This window comes from Salvelinus namaycush, chromosome 25 (assembly GCF_016432855.1).
Source record: "Salvelinus namaycush isolate Seneca chromosome 25, SaNama_1.0, whole genome shotgun sequence".
Classification (NCBI taxonomy): domain Eukaryota; kingdom Metazoa; phylum Chordata; class Actinopteri; order Salmoniformes; family Salmonidae; genus Salvelinus; species Salvelinus namaycush.
Window position 1 is genome coordinate 37,134,182 of NC_052331.1, and position 12,945 is coordinate 37,147,126.

General features: G+C 45.7%; 1 protein-coding gene across 1 annotated transcript in view; it reads left to right on the forward strand.

Moving 5' to 3' along the window:
• LOC120019925 (netrin-G1-like) overlaps positions 1 to 12,945 on the forward strand; it is a 155,632-nt gene that overhangs the window by 125,189 nt on the left and 17,498 nt on the right. The gene's annotated exons all lie outside the window — the stretch shown is intronic.

Sequence of the window (12,945 nt, forward strand, 5' to 3'; positions counted from 1 at the left end):
CTCCCACATGCCTTTTGGCGAACGCCAAACGTGTTTGCTTATTTTTTTCTTAAAAGCAATGGCTTTTTTCTAGCCACTCTTCCGTAAAGCCCAGCTCTGTGGAGTGTACAGCTTAGTGGTCCTATGGACAGATACTCCAGTCTCCGCTGTGGAGCTTTGCAGCTCCTTCAGGGTTATCTTTGGTCTCTTTGTTGCCTCTAATTAATGCCCTCTTTGCCTGGTCCGTGAGTTTTGGTGGGCGGCCATCTCTTGGCAGGTTTGTTATGGTGCCATATTCTTTCAATTTTTTTATAATGGATTTAATGGTGCTCCGTGGGATGTTCAAAGTTCCTGATATTTTTTTATAACCCAACCCTGATCTGTACTTCTCCACAACTTTGCCCCTGACCTGTTTTGGAGAGCTCCTTGGTCTTTATAGTGTTGCTTACTTGGTGGTGCCCCTTGCTTAGTGATGTTGCAGACTCTGGGGCCTTTCAGAACAAGTATATATATATATATATTACATATATATATATATTATATATATATATATATATATATATATATATATATATATATATATATATATATATATATATTGAGATCATGTGACAGATCATGTGACACTTGGATTTTACACCGGAATTTATTTAACAAATTATGTGTCTTCTGCTGGTAATTGGTTGCACCAGATCTTTTTTAGGGGCTTCATAGCAAAGGGGGTGAATACATATGCACGCACCGCTTTTTCGTTTGAAATGTTTTAGAATTTTTTTAAAACAAGCTATTTTTTCAAATAAAATAAAAAATAAAAATCTATTTAAATTACAGGTTGTAAGGCAACAAAATATGAAAAATGCCAAAGGGGGGGTGAATACTTTTGCATGGCACTGTAGTCGCATTGATCTATTCAATAGATGTATGATGCAGTCATGTTACTGCCATAGGTTAAACATATCAGAAAAATAACACTGTAGAGTTATGGTGGCAAAATACTGGATGGAGTTTTTCCCCCCACAATAACTTGGATTAATATCTTCAGAGTGTCTTCATCCATGCAGTCTCATCAGTCATTTCTACAGCATTAACTCTCTCTCACTCATAGTCATGGTTGACATGAGGCCGTTCGTGTTCCATAGTGTTCTGGAATATTGATTTGTCTCTCCATTCCATATACCATGGCAGGGTGTCATATCTCTCTCTCTCTTACATTATCACAGAACATCGATATTTCATTGTTTGGAGAAAAGGGGAGCTTAGAGATGCCTGACCATGTGTTTAGCAATAAAACTGACTGAAAAAGTCTCTATTAAAAAAATACAAGTAAATGGAATTTCTGCTCGACATTGAGATACAGTACCAGTCAAAGGTTTTGACACACCTACTCATTCCAGGGTTTTTCTCTATTTTTACTATTTTCTACATTGTAGAATAATAGTGAAGACATCAACTATGAAATAACACACATGGAATCATGTAGTAACCAAAAAAGTATTTTATATTTGAGATTCTTCAAAGTAGCCACCCTTTACCTTGATGAAAGCTTGGCATTCTCTCAACCAGCTTCATGAGGAATGATTTTCCATCAGTCTTGAAGGAGTTTCCACATATGCTGAGCACTTGTTGGCAGCTTTTCCTTCACTGCGGTCCAACTCATCCCAAACCATCTCAATTGGGTTGAGGTCGTGTGATTTGTGGAGGCCAGGTCATCTGATGCAGCACTCCATCACTCTCCTTCTTGGTCATATAGCGGAGGAGGAATACCTATGTGAGAATGCTGTTCATCAACTACAGCTCAGCATTTTACACCATAGTACCCTCCAAACTCGTCATAAAGCTCGAGACCCTGGGTCTCGACCCCGCCCTGTGCAACTGGGTACTGGACTTGCTGACGGGCCGCCCCCAGGTGGTGAGGGTAGGTAACAACATCCCCACCCCTCTGATCCTCAACACTCACAAGGGTGAGTTCTGAGCCCTCTCCTGTACTCTCTGTTCACCCATGACTACGTGGCCATGCACGCCTCCAACTCAATCATCAAGTTTGTGGATGACACTACAGTGGAAGGCTTGATTACCAACAACGACGAGACGGCCTACAGGGAGGAGGTGAGGGCCCTCGGAGTGTAGTGTCAGGAAAATAACCTCACACTCAATGTCACCAAAACAAAGGAGATGATTGTGGACTTCAGGAAACAGCAGAGGGAGCACCCCCCTATCCACATCGACGGGACAGTAGTGGAGAGGGTAGTAAGTTTTAAGTTCCTCGGCGTACACATCACGGACAAACTGAATTGGTCCACCCACACAGACAGCGTTGTGAAGAAGGCGCAGCAGCGCCTCTTCAACCTCAGGAGGCTGAAGAAATTTGGCTTGTCACCAAAAGCACTCACAAACTTCTACAGATGCACAATTGAGAGCATTCTGTCGGGCTGTATCACCGCCTGGTACGGCAACTGCTCCGCCCACAACCGTAAGGCTCTCCAGAGGGTAGTGAGGTCTGCACAACGCATCACTGGGGGCAAACTACCTGTCCTCCAGGACACCTACACCACACGATGTCACAGGAAGGCCATAAAGATCATCAAGGACAACAACCAGCCGACCCACTGCCTGTTCACCCCGCTATCATCCAGAAGGCGAGGTGCATCAAAGCAGGGACCGAGAGACTGAAAAACAGCTTCTATCTCAAGGCCATCATACTGTTAAACAGCCACCACTAACATCGAGTGGCTGCTGCCAACATACTGACTCAACTCCAGCTCACTTTAATAATGGAAATTGATGGAAATTGATCAATAATGTATCACTAGCCACTTTAAACAATGCCACTTAATATAATGTATATGTATATACTGTACTCTATATCATCTACTGCATCTTGCCATCTTTATGTAATACATGTATCACTAGCGACTTTAAACTATGCACTTTTATGTTTACATACCCTACATTACTCATCTCATATGTATATACTGTACTCGATACCATCTACTGCATCTTGCCTATGCCGTTCTGTACCATCACTCATTCATATATCTTTATGTACATATTCTTTATCCCTTTACTCTTGTGTGTATAAGGTAGTAGTTGTGGAATTGTTAGGTTAGATTACTCGTTGGTTATTACTGCATTGTCAGAACTAGAAGCACAAGCATTTCGCTACACTCACATTAACATCTGCTAACCATTTGTATGTGACAAATAAAATTTGATTTGATTTGATATAGCCCTTACACAGCCTGGAGGTGTGTTGGGTCATTGTCCTGTTGAAAAACAAACAATAGTCCAACTAAGGGCAAACCAGATGGGACGGCGTATCGCTGCAGAATGCATAATGTCTTTAAAGTAATGGACTGTCTGTCATGTTTTGTCTTTGATCTTCATGTCTTGTCCCTGTGCTTCCCTCTGCTGGTCTTATTAGGTTCTTTCCCTCTTTCTCTCTCTATCGTTCCGTTCCTGCTCCCAGCTGTTTCTCATTCTCCTAACGACCTCATTTACTCTTTCACACCTGTCCCCTATTTTGCCCTCTGATTAGAGTCCCTATTTCTCCCTCTGTTTTCCGCTTCTGCCTGGTCGGATTCTTGTTTGATGTTTGCTGTTCCTGTGTCCTTGTTCCGCCCTGTCGTGTTCTTTGCCTTCTTCAGATGCTGCGTGTGAGCAGGTGTCTATGTCAGCTACGGCCAGTGCCTTCCTGAAGCGACCTGCAGTCTGTGGTCGCGTCTCTAGTCGTTCCTCTCTATTGACGAGAGGATTTGACCATTGATAATATCCAGGAGAATCATTATTTGTTTATTACTGGAATAAAGACTCTGTTACTATTACGTCGCTTTTGGGTCCTCATTCATCAGCATAACAGAAGAATCCGACCAAGATGGACCCAGCGACTATGGATTCTCTCAACACTGCCGTCGAGTTCCAGGGAGCAATGCTCGGCAGACACGAGCAGGAATTGTTTGCTGCTCGTCATGCCGTTGAGACCCTGGCCGCTCAGGTCTCCGATCTCTCTGGACAGTTTCAGAGTCTTCATCTCGTGCCACCAGCTACTTCCTGGTCTTCCGAGTCTCCGGAACCTAGGGTTAATAACCCACCATGTTACTCTGGGCAGCCCACTGAGTGTCGCTCCTTTCTCACCCAGTGTGATATTGTGTTCTCTCTCCAGCCCAACACGTACTCAAGAGAGAGAGCTCGGATCGCTTACGTCATATCACTCCTTACTGGTCGGGCTCGGGAGTGGGGCACAGCTATCTGGGAGGCAAGGGCTGAGTGTTCTAACGATTATCAGAACTTTAAAGAGGAGATGATACGGGTTTTTGATCGTTCAGTTTTTGGGAAGGAGGCTTCCAGGGCCCTGGCTTCCCTATGTCAAGGTGATCGATCCATAACGGATTACTCTATAGAGTTTCGCACTCTTGCTGTCTCCAGTGACTGGAACGAGCCGGCGTTGCTCGCTCGTTTTCTGGAGGGACTTCACGCTGAGGTTAAGGATGAGATTCTCTCCCGGGAGGTTCCTTCCAGCGTGGACTCTTTGATTGCACTCGCCATCCGCATAGAACGACGGGTAGATCTTCGTCACCGAGCTCGTGGAAGAGAGCTCGCGTTAACGGTGTTTCCCCTCTCCGCATCTCAACCATCTCCTCCCACCGGCTCAGAGACTGAGCCCATGCAGCTGGGAGGTATTCGCATCTCGACTAAGGAGAGGGAACGGAGAATCACCAACCGCCTTTGCCTCTATTGCGGTTCTGCGGGACATTTTGTCATGTCATGTCCAGTAAAAGCCAGAGCTCATCAGTAAGCGGAGGGCTACTGGTGAGCGCTACTACTCCTGTCTCTCCATCAAGATCCTGTACTACCTTGTCGGTCCATCTACGCTGGACCGGTTCAGCTGCTTCCTGCAGTGCCTTGATAGACTCTGGGGCTGAGGGTTGTTTTATGGACGAAGCATGGGCTCGGAAACATGACATTCCTCTCAGACAGTTAGGGAAGCCCACGCCCATGTTCGCCTTAGATGGTAGTCTTCTCCCCAGTATCAGATGTGAGACACTACCTTTAACCCTCACAGTATCTGGTAACCACAGTGAGACCATTTCCTTTTTGATTTTTCGTTCACCTTTTACACCTGTTGTTTTGGGTCATCCCTGGCTAGTATGTCATAATCCTTCTATTGATTGGTCTAGTAATTCTATCCTATCCTGGAACGTTTCTTGTCATGTGAAGTGTTTAATGTCTGCTATCCCTCCTGTGTCTTCTGTCCCCTCTACTCAGGAGGAACCTGGTGATTTGACAGGAGTGCCGGAGGAATATCATGATCTGCGCACGGTCTTCAGTCGGTCCAGAGCCAGCTCCCTTCCTCCTCACCGGTCGTATGATTGTTGTATTGATCTCCTTCCGGGGACCACTCCCCCTCGGGGTAGACTATACTCTCTGTCGGCTCCCGAACGTAAGGCTCTCGAGGATTATCTGTCTGTTTCTCTCAACGCCGGTACCGTGGTGCCTTCTTCCTCTCCCGCCGGAGCGGGATTTTTCTTTGTTAAGAAGAAGGACGGTACTCTGCGCCCCTGCGTGGATTATCGAGGGCTGAATGACATAACGGTTAAGAATCGTTATCCGCTTCCCCTTATGTCGTCAGCCTTCGAGATTTTGCAGGGAGCCAGGTTCTTTACTAAGTTGGACCTTCGTAACGCTTACCATCTCGTACGCATCAGAGAGGGGGACGAGTGGAAAACGGCGTTTAACACTCCGTTAGGGCATTTTGAATACCGGGTTCTGCCGTTCGGTCTCGCTAATGCTCCAGCTGTCTTTCAGGCATTAGTTAATGATGTACTGAGAGACATGCTGAACATTTTTGTTTTCGTTTACCTTGACGATATCCTGATTTTTTCACCGTCACTCGAGATTCATGTTCAGCACGTTCGACGTGTACTCCAGCGCCTTTTAGAGAATTGTCTCTACGTGAAGGCTGAGAAGTGCGCCTTTCATGTCTCCTCTGTCACATTTCTCGGTTCTGTTATTTCCGCTGAAGGCATTCAGATGGATCCCGCTAAGGTCCAGGCAGTCAGCGATTGGCCCGTTCCTAAGTCACGTGTCGAGTTGCAGCGCTTTCTTGGTTTCGCTAATTTCTATCGGCGTTTCATTCGTAATTTCGGTCAAGTGGCTGCCCCTCTCACAGCTCTGACTTCTGTCAAGACTTGCTTTAAGTGGTCCGGTTCCGCCCAGGGAGCTTTTGATCTCCTCAAGAAGCGTTTTACATCCGCCCCTATCCTTGTTACTCCTGACGTCACTAAACAATTCATTGTCGAGGTTGACGCTTCAGAGGTGGGCGTGGGAGCCATTCTGTCTCAGCGCTTCCAGTCTGACGATAAGGTCCATCCTTGCGCTTACTTTTCTCATCGCCTGTCGCCATCGGAACGCAACTATGATGTGGGTAACCGCGAACTGCTCGCCATCCGCTTAGCCATAGGCGAATGGCGACAGTGGTTGGAGGGGGCGACCGTTCCTTTTGTCGTTTGGACTGACCATAAGAACCTTGAGTACATCCGTTCTGCCAAACGACTTAATGCACGTCAGGCTCGTTGGGCGTTGTTTTTCGCTCGTTTCGAGTTCGTGATTTCCTATCGTCCGGGAAATAAGAACACCAAGCCTGATGCCTTATCCCGTCTCTTTAGTTCTTCTGTGGCTTCTACCGACCCCGAGGGGATTCTCCCTGAAGGGCGTGTTGTCGGGTTGACTGTCTGGGGAATTGAGAGACAGGTAAAGCAAGCACTCACTCACACTGCGTCGCCGCGCGCTTGTCCTAGTAACCTTCTGTTCGTTCCTGTCTCTACTCGTCTGGCTGTTCTTCAGTGGGCTCACTCTGCCAAGTTAGCTGGCCATCCCGGCGTTCGGGGTACGCTTGCTTCTATTCGCCAGCGGTTTTGGTGGCCTACTCAGGAGCGGGACACGCGCCGTTTCGTGGCTGCTTGTTCGGACTGCGCGCAGACTAAGTCAGGTAACTCTCCTCCTGCCGGTCGTCTCAGACCGCTTCCCATTCCTTCTCGACCATGGTCTCACATCGCCTTAGACTTTATTACCGGTCTGCCTTCGTCTGCGGGGAAGACTGTGATTCTTACGGTTATCGATAGGTTCTCTAAGGCGGCACATTTCATTCCCCTCGCTAAGCTTCCTTCCGCTAAGGAGACGGCACAAATCATCATTGAGAATGTGTTCAGAATTCATGGCCTCCCGTTAGACGCCGTTTCAGACAGAGGTCCGCAATTCACGTCACAGTTTTGGAGGGAGTTCTGTCGTTTGATTGGTGCTTCTGTCAGTCTCTCTTCCGGGTTTCATCCCCAGTCTAACGGTCAAGCAGAAAGGGCCAATCAGTCGATTGGTCGCATATTACGCAGCCTTTCGTTTCGAAACCCTGCGTCTTGGGCAGAACAGCTCCCCTGGGCTGAGTACGCTCACAACTCGCTTCCTTCGTCTGCTACCGGGCTATCTCCGTTTCAGAGTAGTCTTGGGTACCAGCCTCCTCTGTTCTCGTCCCAGCTCGCCGAGTCCAGCGTTCCCTCCGCTCAGGCTTTTGTCCAACGTTGTGAGCGCACCTGGAGGAGGGTCAGGTCTGCACTTTGCCGTTACAGGGCGCAGACTGTGAGAGCCGCCAATAGACGTAGGATTAGGAGTCCTAGGTATTGTCGCGGTCAGAGAGTGTGGCTTTCCACTCGTAACCTTCCCCTTACGACAGCTTCTCGCAAGTTGACTCCGCGGTTCATTGGTCCGTTCCGTGTCTCTCAGGTCGTCAATCCTGTCGCTGTGCGACTGCTTCTTCCGCGACATCTTCGTCGCGTCCACCCTGTCTTCCATGTCTCTTGTGTCAAGCCTTTTCTTCGCGCCCCCGTTCGTCTTCCCTCCCCCCCCCCCGTCCTTGTCGAGGGCGCTCCTATTTACAAGGTACGAAAGATCATGGACATGCGTTCTCGGGGACGTGGTCACCAGTACTTAGTGGATTGGGAGGGTTACGGTCCTGAGGAGAGGAGTTGGGTTCCATCTCGGGACGTGCTGGACCGTTCGTTGATTGATGATTTCCTTCGTTGCCGCCAGGGTTCCTCCTCGAGTGCGCCAGGAGGCGCTCGGTGAGTGGGGGGGTACTGTCATGTTTTGTCTTTGATCTTCATGTCTTGTCCCTGTGCTTCCCTCTGCTGGTCTTATTAGGTTCTTTCCCTCTTTCTCTCTCTATCGTTCCGTTCCTGCTCCCAGCTGTTTCTCATTCTCCTAACGACCTCATTTACTCTTTCACACCTGTCCCCTATTTTGCCCTCTGATTAGAGTCCCTATTTCTCCCTCTGTTTTCCGCTTCTGCCTGGTCGGATTCTTGTTTGATGTTTGCTGTTCCTGTGTCCTTGTTCCGCCCTGTCGTGTTCTTTGCCTTCTTCAGATGCTGCGTGTGAGCAGGTGTCTATGTCAGCTACGGCCAGTGCCTTCCTGAAGCGACCTGCAGTCTGTGGTCGCGTCTCTAGTCGTTCCTCTCTATTGACGAGAGGATTTGACCATTGATAATATCCAGGAGAATCATTATTTGTTTATTACTGGAATAAAGACTCTGTTACTATTACGTCGCTTTTGGGTCCTCATTCATCAGCATAACACTGTCATTTCCCTTTGCTTATTTGAGCTGTTCTTGCCATAATATTTATTTAAACTAGGCAAGTCAGTAAAGAACAAACTCTTATTTACAATGACTGCCTACTGGGGAACAATGGGTTAACTGCCTTGTTCAGGGGCAGAACAATATATTTTTTTTCTGTCAGCTCAGGGATTTGATAACCTTTCAGTTACTGGTCCAAAAATTATAACCACTAGGCTACCTGCTGTTTTACCAAGAAGTGCTATCTTCTGTATACCACCCCTAACTTGTCACAACACAACCCGATTGACTAAAATGCATTCAGAAGGAAAGAAATTCCCCAAATAAAGTTTTAACAAGGCACACCTGTTAATTGAAATGCATTCCAGGTGACTACCTCATGAAGCTGTTGCATGAAAGTGGTACTGCCGTGCAACACCATGGCCCATAGATAGATGTGTCATAACAGTTACACCTTGACCCTTAGGATAGATCCATCTTAACAGTCATCCTGCAGGGAACGTCACACCTTCTGAAAAATGGTGTGATGCTGCACATATGTCTCAGAGAAACTCAGCGCGGGGTGTGTGTGTGTGTGTGTGTGTGTGTGTGTGTGTGTGTGTGTGTGTCCAAGTCCAAACAACTCTGATGTTGGTCCTTGGCCAGGGTTTAAACCTCAGGGTTTTCTCACTTGTCAAGGTCTACACGAGCGCCAATGAAATGTGTCTTCCGCATTTAACTCAATCCCTCTGAATCAGAGAGGTGCGGGGGGCTGCCTTAATCAACATCCACATCTTCAGCACCCGGGGAACAGTGGAGTCTCTCTCTCTCTCTCTCTCTCTCAATTCAATTCAATTCAAGGGGCTTTATTGGCATGGGAAACATGTGTTAACATTGCCAAAGCAAGTGAGGTAGCAATACACAAAAGTGAAACAAACAATACAAATTAACAGTAAACATTACACATACAGAAGTTTCAAAACAATAAAGACATTACAAATGTTATATTATATATATACAGTGTTGTAACAATGTACAAATGGTTAAAGCACACAAGTTAAAATAAATAAGCATAAATATGGGTTGTATTTACAATGGTGTTTGTTCTTCACTGGTTGCCCTTTTCTTGTGGCAACAGGTCACAAATCTTGCTGCTGTGATGGCACACTGTGGAATTTCTCCCAGTAGATATGGGAGTTTATCAAAATTGGATTTGTTTTCAAATTCTTTGTGGATCTGTGTAATCTGTGGGAAATATGTCTCTCTAATATGGTCATACATTGGGCAGGAGGTTAGGAAGTGCAGCTCAGTTTCCACCTCATTTTGTGGGCAGTGAGCACATAGCCTGTCTTCTCTTGAGAGCCATGTCTGCCTACGGCGGCCTTTCTCAATAGCAAGGCTATGCTCACTGAGTCTGTACATAGTCAAAGCTTTCCTTAAGTTTGGGTCAGTCACAGTGGTCAGGTATTCTGCCACTGTGTACTCTCTGTTTAGGGCCAAATAGCATTCTAGTTTGCTCTGTTTTTTTGTTAATTCTTTCCAATGTGTCAAGTAATTATCTTTTTGTTTTCTCATGATTTGGTTGGGTCTAATTGTGCTGTTGTCCTGGGGCTCTGTGGGGTGTGTTTGTGTTTGTGAACAGAGCCCTAGGACCAGCTTGCTTAGGGGACTCTTCTCCAGGTTCATCTCTCTGTAGGTGATGGCTTTGTTATGGAAGGTTTGGGAATCGCTTCCTTTTAGGTGGTTGTAGAATTTAACGGCTCTTTTCTGGATTTTGATAATTAGTGGGTATCGGCCTAATTCTGCTCTGCATGCATTATTTGGTGTTCTACGTTGTACACGGAGGATATTTTTGCAGAATTCTGCATGCAGAGTCTCAATTTGGTGTTTGTCCCATTTTGTGAAATCTTGGTTGGTGAGCGGACCCCAGACCTCACAACCATAAAGGGCAATGGGCTCTATGACTGATTCAAGTATTTTTAGCCAGATCCTAATTGGTATGTTGAAATTTATGTTCCTTTTGATGGCATAGAATGCCCTTCTTGCCTTGTCTCTCAGATCGTTCACAGCTTTGTGGAAGTTACCTGTGGCGCTGATGTTTAGGCCGAGGTATGTATAGTTTTTTGTGTGCTCTAGGGCAACAGTGTCTAGATGGAATTTGTGGTCCTGGCGACTGGACCTTTTTTGGAACACCATTATTTTGGTCTTACTGAGATTTACTGTCAGGGCCCAGGTCTGACAGAATCTGTGCAGAAGATCTAGGTGCTGCTGTAGGCCCTCCTTGGTTGGTGACAGAAGCACCAGATCATCAGCAAACAGTAGACATTTGACTTCAGAGTCTAGTAGGGTGAGGCCGGGTGCTGCAGACTGTTCTAGTGCCCGCGCCAATTCGTTGATATATATGTTGAAGAGGGTGGGGCTTAAGCTGCATCCCTGTCTCACCCCACGACCCTGTGTGAAGAAATGTGTGTGTTTTTTGCCAATTTTAACCGCACACTTGTTGTTTGTGTACATGGATTTTATAATGTCGTATGTTTTACCCCCAACACCACTTTCCATCAATTTGTATAGCAGACCCTCATGCCAAATTGAGTCGAAGGCTTTTTTGAAATCAACAAAGCATGAGAAGACTTTGCCTTTGTTTTGGTTTGTTTGGTTGTCAATTAGGGTGTGTAGGGTGAATACATGGTCTGTTGTACGGTAATTTGGTAAAAAGCCAATTTGACATTTGCTCAGTACATTGTTTTCATTGAGGAAATGTACGAGTCTGCTGTTAATGATAATGCAGAGTATTTTCCCAAGGTTACTGTTGACGCATATTCCACGGTAGTTATTGGGGTCAAATTTGTCTCCACTTTTGTGGATTGGGGTGATCAGTCCTTGGTTCCAAATATTGGGGAAGATGCCAGAGCTAAGGACGATGTTAAAGAGTTTTAGTATAGCCAATTGGAATTTGTTGTCTGTATATTTGATCATTTCATTAAGGATACCATCAACACCACAGGCCTTTTTGGGTTGGAGGGTTTTTATTTTGTCCTGTAACTCGTTCAAGGTAATTGGAGAATCCAGTGGGTTCTGGTAGTCTTTAATAGTTGATTCTAGGATTTGTATTTGATCATGTATATGTTTTTGCTCTTTATTCTTTGTTATAGAGCCAAAAAGATTGGAGAAGTGGTTTACCCATACATCTCCATTTTGGATAGATAATTCTTCGTGTTGTTGTTTGTTTAGTGTTTTCCAATTTTCCCAGAAGTGGTTAGAGTCTATGGATTCTTCAATTACATTGAGCTGATTTCTGACGTGCTGTTCCTTCTTTTTCCGTAGTGTATTTCTGTATTGTTTTAGTGATTCACCATAGTGAAGGCGTAGACTCAGGTTTTCCGGGTCTCTATGTTTTTGGTTGGACAGGTTTCTCAATTTATTTCTTAGATTTTTGCATTCTTCATCAAACCATTTGTCATTGTTGTTCATTTTCTTTGGTTTTCTATTTGAGATTTTTAGATTTGACAGGGAAGCTGAGAGGTCAAATATACTGTTAAGATTTTCTACTGCCAAGTTTACACCTTCACTATTGCAGTGGAACGTTTTACCCAGGAAGTTGTCTAAAAGGGATTGAATTTGCTGTTGTCTAATTGTGTTTTGGTAGGTTTCCAAACTGCATTCCTTCCATCTATAGCATTTCTTAATGTTACTCAGTTCCTTTGGCTTTGATGCCTCATGATTGAGTATTGCTCTGTTCAAGTAGACTGTGATTTTGCTGTGGTCTGATAGGGGTGTCAGTGCGCTGACTGTGAACGCTCTGAGAGACTCTGGGTTGAGGTCAGTGATAAAGTAGTCTACAGTGCTACTGCCAAGAGATGAGCTATAGGTGAACCTACCATAGGAGTCCCCTCGAAGCCTACCATTGACTATGTACATACCCAGCGTGCGACAGAGCTGCAGGAGTTGTGACCCGTTTTTGTTGGTTATGTTGTCATAGTTGTGCCTAGGGGGGCATATGGGGGAGGGAATGCTGTCACCTGCAGGCAGGTGTTTGTCCCCCTGTGTGCTGAGGGTGTCAGGTTCTTGTCCAGTTCTGGCATTTAGGTCGCCACAGACTAATACATGTCCCTGGGCCTGGAAATGATTGATTTCCTCCTTCAGGATGGAGAAGCTGTCTTCATTAAAGTATGGGGATTCTAGTGGGGGGATATAGGTAGCACACAGGAGGACATTTTTCTCTGTTAAGATAATTTCCTTTTGAATTTCTAGCCAAATGTAAAATGTTCCTGTTTTGATTAATTTAATGGAGTGAGTTAGGTCTGCTCTATACCAAATTAGCATTCCCCCTGAGTCCCTTCCCTGTTTCACACCTGGTAGTTTGGTGG